A 15,136-nucleotide genomic window follows, 5' to 3' on the forward strand; every position below is an offset into this window, starting at 1 on the left:
CCGTAGAGACTGATATCTTCTCTTTCTTCAATGCCTATTATCCTCAGATTTCTTCTTTTCATGGTGTCCTTAATTTCTTGGATGTTTTGTGTCTGGAGTTTTACAGATTTTGCATTTTCCTTAATGGTTGCTTCAAGATCTGTGATTGTATCTTCTAGACCTGAGATTTGTTCTTCCATCTCTTGGATTCTCTTAGAAAAGCTCACCTCTGTGTTGCTCGCCTTCTTTTCTGAGGTCTCACGTTCTCGTTTTTCTTCTGTCTGTGTGTTTATCATTGAATCCATTTTCATCTTCAGATCTTGAACTGATTTTTTGATTTCTTTCATCTGGTCGTTTGCATTTTCCTGAAATTTTTCCAGTTCCATTCTATATGCTTCTTTTATGTCTCTCACCTGTTTGGCTGCGTCCTCCTGCATTTGATTACAAATTTTATTTGTTTCCTCCATTAATTTCCTCATTACTAAGGATTTGAGGTCATTTTCTTGTACTTTCATTGTATTTGAGTTCTCTGTGTTGTTTTCTTTGGGATAGCTGGAAACTGGAGACGCCATGTTGTTTTGGGGTTTTTTGCGTATGCTTTTACGCTGTCCTTTAGACATCTTGCCTTCTTTGTTTTTGTTGGGTATCTTCCAGAGTTGGATGGAGGGAGTCTGATGATAGATTCACTTGTTTTCTCTCGATTTCCGTAGGCTGGAAGCTCTGATCCTTCAATGGTGTGGATGTCAGGAGGTTAGCCCTGTCATTTTGGTCTCTCACATCCTCAGCTCCCCTGTGCTGTGGGTCCTGCAATCGTTCTGGGTCTCTGAATGAGCGTTGGGTCAGGCCAAGGTATCCACAGCCTTCTGGGTTCCCTGCCAAGTCCAGCCAGGGACACTGGGCCCGAACCACGTGCCGAGTTCAGCTAGATTCTCAGGGCCTGAACTGTCTGCCGAGCTCAGCTAGGGATTCTGGGCACAAAATGCACACAGGGTCCAGCCAGAATTTTGGGGGGCTGGAACTGCGCACCAAGCTCAGCTAGGGGCTTTTGGCCCAAAGCATGTGCTGTGGTCAGTTATTGACTCAGGGCCTGAACTGTCCGCCAAGCTCAGCCAGGAATTCTGGATTCAAACTGCACACTGGGTCCAACCAGAGTCATAGAGCTGGGACTGTGCCTAAAGCTCCACTAGAGTCTTTGGGCCCAATCTGTTTGCCAAGCACAGTTAGGGACTCTGGTCCCAAACTGTACGCCGAGCTCCATCCGAGTCTCCGGGGCGGAATTGTGCACCAAGCTCAGCCAGGGACTCTGGACTCACACTGCACACTGAATTCAGCCCGGGACTCTGGGCCTATACTGCGTGGATAGTCCAGACAGAGTCTTGGAGCCACCAAGCTTGTGTGCACAGCTCAACTAGAGTCTCTGGGCCCAATCTGCCCGGCAAGTCCAGCCAGGGCCTCTGGGCTGAATCTGAGTGCTGACCTCAGCCTGTGTTAGCGCCCTAGAACTGCCCGCTGAGCTGTGCTAGTGTCTTGGGCAGAACTGCTCGTTGATGTGAGCTAGTGCCTCTGGTGGAGCTGAATGCTCCGCCCAGCCTGCGTCACAGCTGGAGAACTGCGGCTGAGCTGAGCTGGTGCCTAGGGTGGAACTGAGCACTCCGCCCAGCCTGTGTCCCAGCATGGGAACTGTGACTGAGTTGACCTAGTAGGGCAGAATTGCTTGCTGCCTGAGACAGTGTCTCCACTGCACTACGCACTGAGCTGAACCCGGGACTCTGGGGCTGAACTGTCCGCGGAGTCCAGTTTGGGTCACAAGGCACCACGCGACCCAAATCCCGTCCAGAGTCCTCTCTCCCGCAGCAACTCCCACCGGCTACCACACTAATCGCCTCCACAGGAAGGCTCAGAGCTGCAAACCTCAGCCACTGCCACTGCTGCCACTGGTGCTGCTGTTGCCGCTGCTGTTGCCGCTGCTGTTGCTGCTGCCTCTGCCGCTGCTGCTCTGATCCGAGAAAATCCATGCTCCTCCAGTGTGCAGGGGCACGCAGGTCCCTCCTAACCATGGTGCACTCCCGCTGCCGTGGTGTGGGGACCTTGGTGTTCCTGGCTCAGAAATCTGTGCAATTCCCTGAATTGTTCACTGGAGCCTCCAAACATGGTCCATACTGCTCGCCGCCATCTTGCATCCTCAGATATTTATGTTTTCTTTCATTAATTTTTATTATGTGATGTAACATCAGTTAAGAAAAAAACAAGTCCTTCACAAGTATGTCTGATTATTTGAGTTTTAGCTAATTCCAGATGTAGTCAAATTGGCAGCCAAGAATTAGCCATCACATTCCTTTTCACATCTGTTTTAGTTTTAGTTTTCTTCCACCTTAGCCACTGTTAAGGATGCATTTTGTTGTCTACACCAATGCCTCCTTTCAAAGAAACCTCCTGAAATGAAAATAGATTATAGGGGTTTTCCCCCTTGCTTCTTATGGAGGAGACCAGGGCAACATTTTCTTTTAGCTGCCAAGAACATTCAGTTGTCTCAGCTGCCCAAAGTGGAAACAGCAGGATTCAAACATCAGCCGTGACAACACCGAAAGCATGAAGTTTCTGCTCATTACACACCGTGGGAGCTGCCTGCCTGGAGCAGTTTCCTCCACAAGTTATTGATTGTAGATAATGGCCACTATTAGCTCTCTTCATAACAATGTAGCCACAATAAGGGAACATTTTTCTAAGCCATGGCTATACTTTCTCCCACCCTGTCACATTTCATCTTTGTTTACACAGTTTTGGTCATTAAGGCACATGCAGAGTAGCTAATACATACAGCTTCACTTTTAGAGTTTCAAAACTCTCCAATGTCAAAGACAGTGTGGGATATGGTGTTGCAATTACCTACCATCTCTACAACCTCCCACCCTAGCTGACACAGAAGCTCTCAGTAAATATTTACTATTTGTGGAATGAATGAGCTCACTTTCATTGACAATCTGATACAGGAGACATAATGAGAACCTGTGAAATGGGTGATGAAATAAATGTACTAATCTTATAAAAGGGTTCACAATCATCACAGCATGACTTCACCAGCAATGGAAAGAACAGAGCACTAGATAGGGGCTTTGAATGGGAATTCAGTCAGTATTAAATTTGTAGTTCAATTTTTGCTTAAACTTTAATAATTTCAGAAGGGGCAAGCAATTGTGAACTGTGGTTTCTACTGCTACTCCTCTAAAGATATGTGCTGATAAGGGTGTTTTGTCTCATCGCTCAGCCCTTCTATTGAGTGGTCACAACAGTTTGGCAAGTAAATGTGTGATGTACTGAACAGTCTTCTCTGTTAATGCTGTTTGAGCGGTTGCTTCTTTTCCTATCCTGTTGTACCTGTGACATTTATCATACCCTTTCAACTGGAGTCTCATGGGATAAGAAGATGACCTGGTATTCAGCCAATGTGCAGGTTTTACCTAGGCAAGTCACTGAAAAATCCCTTCACACATTTGTATTATCTTCTTGCATCTATTGCAAAAATTTTCTATGCTACGGATTGAGAAATGAGGAAAAATATGTTTTTTAAAGAGTCAAAAGATGCAATTGTCATTTATGAAGACAGGTTGGCATTTGCATCTCGAGGGAAAAACTTTTGAAAGTAACACAACTGCCAGTAGCAATTAATGAGAAAGCTTTTCATATTGTTTTCAGTAACAGACTTGTACTAGGAGTTTGAGAAAACTGGGAGTGACGGCTGCTGTCACCACAGGGTTGTACAAAGAATTGAGCTGATTTACTGACATTCGCTGTTTTTTTTTTTTTTCCTCCCTCAAAATGTCATATCTTTAACTTACATTGAACTAGTTTTCATTGCCAAATGGTGACTTTAGCATAAATAGTTTTTCAAAATTAAATCACAATACAGTGTGGTGTGTGAGATCTAAGCACACTGAAGTCTACAGGAAAACAAATGCAGCTTACACACATCTTACATTCATGAGTGACAAGCTGTATTGAACAGATGATCTCATTTCAACACCTACTATGCCAGACTACAAAGGAAAGCCTTTCTGTTAGAAGTAAAGTGAAATAAATAGTAGCAAGACATCAAAATTATTTGACAAAATTTCCAGAGTAGAACTATCATTTACATAGTAACTTTAATGTTATGCACAGGGAAGGGATACTTCTAAATTAATTTGGGGGTATATTTGTGCAAGGCTAGATTCCTTCTTTCTAGAACACTCTTACCTTTGAATATTTTCAAGGTCCCAGAACACTGTGAAGAGCCACTTCTCTCTTGCCAATTTTGTAAATCTAAACCTTGTCCTGTGTCATTTCTAAAGCATCGAAGTTTGCTTAAATTATTGATCGTAATTGTTCCTCTTGTACTTATAATATACATTGTGCTACCCTAAACAAATAGAAACAATACAAATGTTTTCAATTATTTTATGTATTTCAATAAAGCCACTCCCTACAGAATCACAAATTTTAAAAAATCTTTCCTTATTTGGGCAATGCTATGCATAACAAGTACAAAGGTATCCTACTGCCTCCAGTTCATCACTGATTATCTAGAAAAATTATTAAGTTTCCATTTTTTTGGTGCCTCAGAAATGTTGTGTTCATCATCTAATTCATCAGACAGTGATAGTTTCAATTGACATTGCACATGTGAAAACAATGGGCTCCAGTCAAATAGAGATTATGGCTTCTTGCGGTTGATTATACAAATTAAAGATAAACAAATGTAGATTTTACTATCAACTCATGATTAATTATGATGTGTTGCATTTCTCTGTTTCACTGTAAAACATTACTAAAACATCAACACCAGAATTTAACATATATAAATGCAAAAACTAAATAGAAGAAAATGAAAACTGAAATAATAGCAAAATATATTAAAGTTATAAAAACTCACTCAGGAAGATCTGTTTTTAAATATCTCAGCAGTGTTGGAGAATCTGGTACTTTGCAGGTGTCAAAGAGTCAAAGCAAAAATATATGTGAAAGAAGGCCAGAAAGCAGAGGCATCTCAGACTGTCAAGGTGGGGTAAAGCACTGCTTTTGTATCAAATAGCCAGTGGAAGCAATCCATGCTGTATGTCCTAAGAATGCTTTCTGAGGAATTATTATGTTGTATCTGATAGCTTTTTAAAATGAAAACCTGACTCTGAAAGTAAAATATTAAAAGAAATGTGTAACAGAGATATATCAACGCACCTTGATTGTATGTGGGCCTTTCCCTTCCTACAGCAAGATCATTGGGGTCTTTTAATTTGTGAATTTGTTTTGTAAGTTGCCAATTTGACTCTTGCCTCTATAAAATTAATTTCAATTCTTCCACATCAGTGATTTATTAATTCACTTGATTATCTGTAGACCTAGTAACATGACCTGAAAAGTAAAAGGTTTTGACATTTGGGTAAACAGACAAAAATCACAAACCTTTTAGTGCCACAAATATCTTACTGTGGAGCAGCATGACAGAATTGATGATAAATATTTTTAAAATGTCTTGTACGATCTTTTATTGGTTCTGTACAGAGACAAATTTTCCAGCTTCCCATACAATTAAATGACAGCCATATCATGTTAAGTTCCCAAAAGTATACAGAGAAAGGTAGACTTTAAACATTTATTTCAACTATTGTGACCTCTTCTTCAGAGTCAACCACAGGGGCCACAAATTGGGATAACAACTCAAAAGTTAATATAATCCTTTAGGTGAAGAAAAACTGAATCAGTACATTCGAGCACAGATTAATAGACATGATGCAATTGAAAGAGCATAGAAGAAGACCTCCATAAATGTATGAAATAGCATCAAGCATTGAAATGAATAAGTCACAAAACTATCAAAAGAGTAAGTAAAGAAGAATATGAAAATTTGTATTATAAGATTTAGTGCTCAAAGTTTCACCAGATTTTATGGGAAGCATTAAATAACAACATATCACAAAACTCTGGAGTGGAATCTGGAATCATTTAAGATATAAGGAGAAACTAGTAAAATACATTAAAAAATGATTCATCAAGTGCAAAGAAACTACATTAATATCAATAGCTAATTCACAACTAGAAACAAGGATTATTAGAAGACAGTGGAATATTATATTGACATTTTTGAAATAACGGTTTTAACCAAGTGTTTATTAAGGAGGACCATTCTTAGAAATTTAGGTGAAACAAAAAGCTCACTAGATAAAGTTTGAGTTGATCTGTGGCTACAGATCTTACTTACATGACTATCAAGAAAGTCCATAGGCCACAGTGAAACCAGACAGTAATGATAATCCACCCAAATAAATAAAGGCTGCTAAAAGTAACAAACATGTCAAGAAAATACAAACAATAGTATATGTTATGAACGTTCATTTTTCTCTTCTGTAAGAGATGTGAGATTTTGCATTGAATTATTTATGTTGTTATTTTTTGTGGTCATAATATATAGACTACAGAGAAAGGGGAAAGGAAAGGAGGTGTGGGCAGCAGGGTGCTTTGTGTGAATTATGTAACCACTATTCTAAAGTAGATTATGAAAAAGAGAGATATACTGTGAGTCACAAATAAAGAAGTTTGCCCAAAGGGTAACTTTAAAAGCCCCAGGATTAGCCAGATGTGGTAGCACAGACCTATAATTCAGTACTCTGGGAGGCAGACGCAGGCAGATATCTACGAGTTTGAGGCCAGCTCGGTCTACAAAGTGAGCCCAGGACAGCCAAGGCTACACAGAAAAACACTGTCTTTAAAAAAAAAAAAAAAAAAAAAAAGCCCAATGATTAACTTGGCATTCTACAGTTATAAAAGAAGACATAAAAAGAAAGGAACAGAAACATCAAAATTACCTGAGATGTATGATTTTATTAAAAGTAACATTGTTTATCATAGTCAGAAAACAGAAATTGCCGGGCGTGGTGGCGCACGCCTTTAATCCCAGCACTCGGGAGGCAGAGGCGGGCGGATCGCTGTGAGTTCGAGGCCAGCCTGGTCTACAAAGTGAGTCCAGGATGGCCAAGGCTACACAGAGAAACCCTGTCTCGAAAAACCAAAAAAAAAAAAAAAAAAAAAAAAAAAAGAAAACAGAAATTACCCAGAAGCCTGAAAACCAAGTAATGAGTGGAAAAGTCTTATCTCCATAAATGAACACAACAAAAAGAAATATTGACTATGACTTATGACACTTAAAAGAGAAAGAACACTCCAAAATTTCTTTTATGTGCCCAGACACTATGAGATAAAGATAACAAAAAATGGTCAAAATCATCGGTGAACACAGATGTAAAGTATTAAATCAAAGAGCACATCGAAAAGATTAGATATCATGAATGTGTGGGCTTTTCCTTGGAGTCAAGCTTAACTCAATATATTCCAGTTATACAATGCGATATCACACATTAATACGTCCAAATATAAAAACTACATCTACATCAATAGATGTAAAAGAAGTATTAGACAATGCCCAACATTCATTCATGGCAAGAACTCTGCATATAATAGATTATCTTAACATAATAAAGGCATTGATATAAACACACACACACACATGAAAGAGAGGGAAAGAGAGCTAGCAAACATTGTACTTAATCAATGTGGAAAAACTAAAAGCTTTTGCAGTAAGTCTAAGATGCCAGCTCTTTTCACCTTTACTCAATATTATAGTGAGTGTCAAAAACTGAAGTAATTGCACTCAAAATAGAAGGGAAAATATTTAGATTTGACAGGTGGAGTCAAATTATCTGTGCAGATGATGTGATTCTATACAAATAAACCATAGGAATTCATCAAAATACATTAAACCCAGTAAAGGCAGTGAAACTTCAGAATAAAAAAAAAAATCAGCACAACATAAATAAGCAATAATAAACTAGGCAAGAATGAACAAAACCTCACAATACAAAAAATAAATAAAATGTTAGGAATGAGTTAAGTGAAGGCTGATATATTTTTACACTGAAACAGGTAATTCAGTGAAACCAAAGTCAGAACAATAACAACAACAACAAAAAAAATGAATGCTTAAGGGAAAGTTTCATAAAGTATATGCCATCTTATTTCTCAGAAAATTGGCAATAGTTCTACCTGAAGACCCAGCCATACCACTCCTGAGCATATACCAGAAAGATGCTCCACCACACAGTAAGGACATTTGCTCAACTATGTTAATAGAAGAATGTGGAAACAACCTAGATGACCCTCAGCCAAAGAATGGATAAAGAAACTGTGGTACAACTACACAATGGAATACTGCTCAGCTATTAAAAGTAAAGAAATCTTGGAATTTTCATGCAAATGGATGGAACTGGAAAAGGTCATCCTGAGTGAGGTAACCCAGACCCAGAAAGATATGCATGGTATATACTAAGTTATAAGCAGATATTAGCCATATAATACAAGATAACCACACTAAAATCTACAGACCTCAAGAAGTTAAATCGCAACGAGCACTGAAGGGAGAAAGCCTAATTCTCATTCAGAAGGGCAAACGGAATAGACACCAGAAGTGGTTGAAGAGAGCCTACCATAGAAGTCCTCTGAATGATTCCACCCAGCAAAGGATCAAAGCAGAAGCTGAGTCTCACAGGCAAACTTTGGGCAGAGTGCTGGGTGTCTGATAAAAGAGTGCATGAATTAAAGGACCCAGAGAGGACAGAAGCTCCACAAAAAGACCAACAGAGGCAATAAATCTGGTCCCAGGGGTGTCTACAAGAGACTGATGCAACAACCTAGTCAATAGGCAGCACAGTCTCCGTGTGAACCCCATAATATGGGGAAGAGGGGCTGCCTCTGATATTGACCCCGTTGCCCACTCATTGATCACATCCCCCAGGCAGGGTGGCCATGCCAGGCCACAGAGGAAGAGGATGCAGGCAGTCATTATGAGATTTGATATGCTGGGGTCAGATGATAGGGAGGGAGAGCTCCCTCTTTCTGAGGATTAGGGGAGGGAGGAAGTGGGAGACAGGAAGGGACTGGGAGGAGATGAGGGAGGCCATTACAATGGGGATGTAAAGTGAATAAATTAAAAACAAGCAAACAAACACACAAACAAAAAAGAAAAGCACCAATGAAAGAGCATGCATGGACTGGACAGAGGCCCCCAACACATACATAACTGACAGGCAGCTTCATGGAGGTCGCCTGGCAAGTGGAGTGGGGCCTGTCTCTAACGTGGACTCTGTTGCCTGCTTTTGGATGGCTTTCCCCTAGCAGGGCTGCCTTGTCTGGCCTTAGTGGGTGAGGATGTGCTTATTCCTGCTGTGACTTGATGTGCTCGGGTGAGTGTAGGCTTTGAACTTTTTCAAACCTACTTTATTTGGGGTTCTTTAATGCTTGTACTCCCATTCCAACCCACCTACTCTAGACAGAATAGAAAAGAGGTTAATGGGAACAGGAGAAGCAGACCTTCTTTGACTCAGTTTCTTGGTGTGGTTCTATTGGTGTAGTTAGCAGGATTCCAGCAGACCCATTAAACAGCAAACCAGCAATTCAGCAAAGGTGACTGCAACCGCAGCCACTGGAGCCCTTGATCTCAAAGCATTCTCTGGAACGGTTCTCTCTAAAGGCGTATTGAAGTGGAGTGATGAACAGCCAAGACCGAAAAGCATATATATCCTCTCAGAGTCCATATTAGAGTATTTATCATTTAGCAAAGACCATGCTCCAGCAAGAGGTGGTTTCCTCTTCTAGTGGACAAAACATTACCTGTTCTCTCACAAGTCTGTTTCCAGCAGAAAAACACTGCACACCCTTACACAAGTCTGTTTCACATCTGGCATTTGGAATTAAAGCAAAAACATGTTTACATCCACTACAGGTGAGTTGGTGGTGGGAAGCTCTACTTTTCTGAGGAAAACAGCAGGAGGTAAAGAGAATGGGACCCAGTCTGAGAGGAGAGAGGGGGGCTGCAATTGAGATATAAAGTGAATAAATAAATAAATTTAGTAAAAAAATTTAAAAAGCAAAAAACATGCATGAAAATAACTTATGAGGAGTAATTAAATGGAGCGAACATGCCATGTCTATGGCTCAGGTGATTCATTACTATTCTTCTAGTAACATATCTATAGATTTAATACTATCTCCATTTAAATCTTTACCAGAAAATTGGAACATATACTGTATTTTATAATCTGTTTCATAGAATACGGTAGAAGCTTAATACTTGGATTTTCCCCAGAGAATAGAAATAAATCATTCCATTTATGGTCAGATGACATTTAATAATGGTGTCAAGGCAATTTCATCATAATCTTATAAACAAAATGTTTGCAGGGGCTGGAGAGATGGCTCAGCGGTTAAGAGCACTGACTGCTCTTCCAGAGGTCCTGAGTTCAATTCCCAGCAACCACATGGTGGCTCACAACCATCTATGATGTGATCTGATGTCCTCTTTTGGCCTGCAGGTGCACATGCAGGCAGAGCATTGTATACATAATAGTAAATAAATAAATCTTTAAAAAAACAAACAAATGAAAACCAAAATGTTTTCAGACACCTGGATATGTAAACTTGCTATTAAAGGTAATCAACTAAAAAGAGGAAAGGCTTAGTTTTTGGGTGGTTTCCTCCCCCATTGCTTTTGTGCTTACACCTTGGTGGCACTGCATGGCAGAGCTAGCTGCTTATTCTGTGGCCACTGGGAAATAAAACCATAAAGAGATCCACAGGTTGTACTCCATAGAACTCTACTTTTTTTTTCTTTTTAATTAATTTATTCATATTACATCTCTATTGTTAGCCCCTACCTTGTATCCTCCCATTCCTCCCTCCCTCTCACTTTCCCCCTACTCCCCTCCCCTATGTCTGTGACTGGGGAGGAGGACCTCCTCCCCCGTATATGTTCATAGGGTATCAAGTCTCTTCTTGGTAACCTGCTACCCTTTCTCTGAGTGCCACCAGGCCTCCTCATCAAGAGGACGTGGTCAAAAATGGGGCACCAGAGTTCGCATGAAAGTCAGACCTCACAAAGGGGCATGCCCCATGAAAGTCTTCACTTACCAGGAAAGTGAGTCAGAGGGGAGGACGTCCTATTGGGACTTTAGGTGAGAGAAGCATGGGAGAATGGGGAAATAGAAGGATCCAGAGGGTCCTAGAAACCTACAAGAAGAACATTATGATGGGCAGATCTGGGTCCAGGGGTCCTGCTCAAACTATGGAACCCTACTCTTAATACAGTAGGCTTGAGTCAGAAAATCTTTTCATAGCAGGGCATGGTGGTGCATGCCTGTAATCCCAGCACTCAAGCAGACAGAGGCAGGCAGATCTCGGAGAGTTCAAGGCCAGCTTTGTCTGCAAAGTGAGTCCCAGACAGCCAAAACTACACAGAGAAGGAAGCCCTGTCTCAAACAAACAAACAAACAAAAAACAAAGCTGTTTTCTGATATAGCTCCAGATAGATTTCCAAAGTGGCTGTACTAGTTTGCATTCCCACCAGGAATGAAGGAGTGTTCCTCTCTCTCTACATCCTCACCAGCATGTGGTGTCACTTGAATTTTTGATCTTAGCCGTATCAGAAAACTGGGAATAGGGCTTCCTCAAGACCTAGCTATTCCACTCCTTGGAATATACTCAGAAGATGCTCCAGCACACAACAAGGACATATGCTCAACAATATTCATAGCAGCCTTATTCATAATAGCCAGAACCTGGAAACAGCCTAAGTGTCCCTCAGTAGAAGAATGGATTAAGAAACTGTGGTACATTTACACTATGGAATACTACTCAGCTATTAAAAACAAGGAATTTCTGAAATTTGTGAACAAATGGATGGAACTAGAAATGATCATAATGAATGAGTTAATCCAGAAGCAGAGAGTCAAATGGCATATACTCACTTATATCTGGACACTAGCCCAAGGGGCATATCCCATGAAAGTCTTCACTTACCAGGAAAGTAGGTCAGAGGAGAGGACGTCCTAATGGGACTCTAGGTGAGAGAAGCATGGGAGAATGGGGAAATAGAAGGATCCAGAGGGTCCTACAAACCTACAAGAAGAACATTATGATGGGCAGATCTGGGCCCAGGGGTCCTGCTCAAACTATGGCACCAGCCAAAGCAAATACATGCAGTAAACTTTGAAACTCTACTTAGATCTAGCCAATGGACAGGACATTCTCCACAGTTAAGTGGAGAGTGGGGTCTGACTTTCACACAAACTCTGGTGCCCCATATTTGACCATATCCCCTGGATGGGGAGGCCTGGTGGCACTCAGAGGAAGTATAGTAGGCTACCAAGAAGAGACTTGATACCCTATGATTATATACAGGGGGAGGAGGTCCCCCTCAGTTTCAGTCATAGAGGAGGGGAGTAAGAGGAAAATGGGAGGGAGGGAGGAATAGGAGGATACAAGGGATGAGATAAGAATTGAGATGTAATATGAATAAATTAATAAAATATATTTTAAAAAACAAAGGAAACCAAACAAAAACCAATCAACCAATAAACAAATCTTTTCATTATTTTTGAAGTCACCAGTTCTTATGTTTTTCACTTTGTTCTTCAGATATTTTTAACAAAGGTTTACATTTCAGCTACCAACAAGAACTTCTGTTTGCTGTTTCTTTTTCCTCTTTTCCTCCTCCTCCTCCTTTTCTCCTTCTTCTTCTTCTTCTTCTTCTTCTTCTTCTTCTTCTTCTTCTTCTTCTTCTTCTTCTTCTCTTCTGCTTGTTAAAGGCCAAAGATTTTTCATTATGTTTCTGTAGGGCATTATGACATCTACATAATAGTGATAACTGGTCACAGTTATCTTTATGTGTGTTGTTCTATATTTCTCAAATATCCAAATCATTGCATTTATACAGAGTGCTAAACTCTCTAAGAACTTCCTTCATCACCACTGGTAGATTACTTAAACACATCGGCTGATGTCTTCTGTCAGGCACATAGATGCCTCATGTACCATCTGGCACTAGATGCTCCCTGAGTCAGAGATGCACTGTGAATAATCCATTCCCATGTTCGAAGGATCTGAAATGAAACATGGTACTTTCGTCTGATGCACAAATGAGATTTCCTTTGTTTCCAAAACTCCTTAGTTATTAATAATATGGAGAATATATAGCAATATTTTTGTAAAATTTTACATTTAAATATTCTCTCTTATCACAATATAACACTCCAAATCAGAAAAACAGTTAATCATCCAACAAACCACAAATTCAATGTAATACATTATTGGTAACTAAAAAGGAATTGGATGGGAAATTGAGGGTGAATAAAGCCAAAATTGAGAAGGTAAGATATATGGCTAATTACCAGAGATCATATGTGAAATGTTCTTTACTTTGCCCTTTGATGGGTGTATCATATGATAGATGGGAAGAAGCCTAAAATAAATTTTGTTGAACACAAATCTTGGTTAAGTATGACACCTAGAGGATGCATAAATAGAATTCCTTTGAGTTTTGGTTGTCATCGGAATTAAATAGCAACAATGGGCAGAAATGTATTTAGGATTTTTATTTGAGAATAACATTTTATATACTCTTCTATGTAATATTTTATTAATAAATAATTTTGTCTATATTGCATCAGTTAATTACGTTAATAAAACATATTGAAATAGTTTCTTTATCCACCAAGTAAATACTTTTTATAATTGCCTTTACATATAGATATTAATCACAGAAAGTCATTGCTTTGTGCATCAAACAGTATTTTAAATGCTTATTTCATATGCATAGACGTACATCTCGCTCTCTCTCCACACACACACACACACACACACACACACACACACACACACACACACCCTCATCCATACAGTAAAGTTCTGAAATAATAGCAAGGAAGTTATGGACAATTAAGGATACCATACTTTGAAGGTGATAGGATCAGAACTCTGCCATTTCTAAGTATCTTGCATTTATCCTTTTTTGGTTTGGAAGACTTTTATCATCCTGGCTCATTAATACTTGAACAGTTCATGAAAAATGATGAACGATTTGCTTCATGGCAGGCTGTACAGATGGTCAATTTAATCTGCTTCCTTGAGATGTCTCTGGATTGTATTTTGACATCATGTCATTAAATATTTGTGTATTATTTATATCATTCTAGAAAACTAAGTTTGGTATTTCTTGCTATCTCTGATTCAGTTTTTTTCACACATGGATATGTATCTGAAAATATACATCACTTTGTCTTTTCAGAGACCCAAATAATTTTGTCCTAAGTGCAACGACACTGTTATGAACTGAAATGTGCCATTGGTAGAGAAAAATGTCCATGTTACTCAGTTTCTCTAACACTGTTTAGAGATGTTTCCACTACTTGGAAATATTTGTGTAAGGAGAAGGTCCCTAAGATTGGTATAAGTTTCTTTTCAAAGAGGGGAACAGACTGATGGTAAATTCCAAACACTTCCGTACTATGTATCATGCTAGGTGTGTATTTTAAATGACAGCAGAGGTTGATTTAGAAGTTAGCCTTGACATTATAGCAGTCAGTCATGTTTAATGTCTTGAATTGATAAGTAATTATTATACAATCCTGGATAAACAGGAAAATCAAATCTAAAATTTTCTTTTGACAGCCAGGTGTGGTGACACATGCCTGTAATCCCAGTACTCTGGAAGACAGAAGCAGGCAGATCTCTGTGAGTCTGAAGCCAGCCTGGTTTACACAGCAAGTCCAGGACAGCGAAGACTACATAGAGAAATGCTGTCTCAAAAAACCAAAAAAAAAAAAAAAAAAAAAAAAAAAAAAAAAAAAATCTTTTGAAATTAACTTATGGACTGTGAGATCTGATGGCTTTTGGGAGGTCTTGGTGCTCAACCTGCACATTACCTCCTCTGATTTGCTTCTTTCTGTCCTCTGTCCTCTATTGTGAGCCTCCACCTGGCAGTGTGAGGTTAGAATATTTCAGGGCTGGGGCCACTAACAACTGACAAAGGAAAACACAAGGGGTAGGGAAATGTCTCCTTGCAGAAACCTTGCAGGGAGGAGCCATTCTCTGAGAGGACAGAAGCCAGGGAGGCAAGGATGGACAGGCCTTTTTCTTCTTTGACTGTGTGAGGAGCCTTGAAGGACTCCCCTCCTTTAGGGAGGCATGTATTAGTTAGGATCAAGCTTCCTTTGTATCCCTATCAACCTATAATCTTTTGATCATTGCCTATTTTTCACCAGCGGAGAAACAGTAAGCCACACTGGCTTATCGCTTCTAA

Source organism: Acomys russatus, chromosome 10, assembly GCF_903995435.1.
Source record: "Acomys russatus chromosome 10, mAcoRus1.1, whole genome shotgun sequence".
NCBI lineage: Eukaryota > Metazoa > Chordata > Mammalia > Rodentia > Muridae > Acomys > Acomys russatus.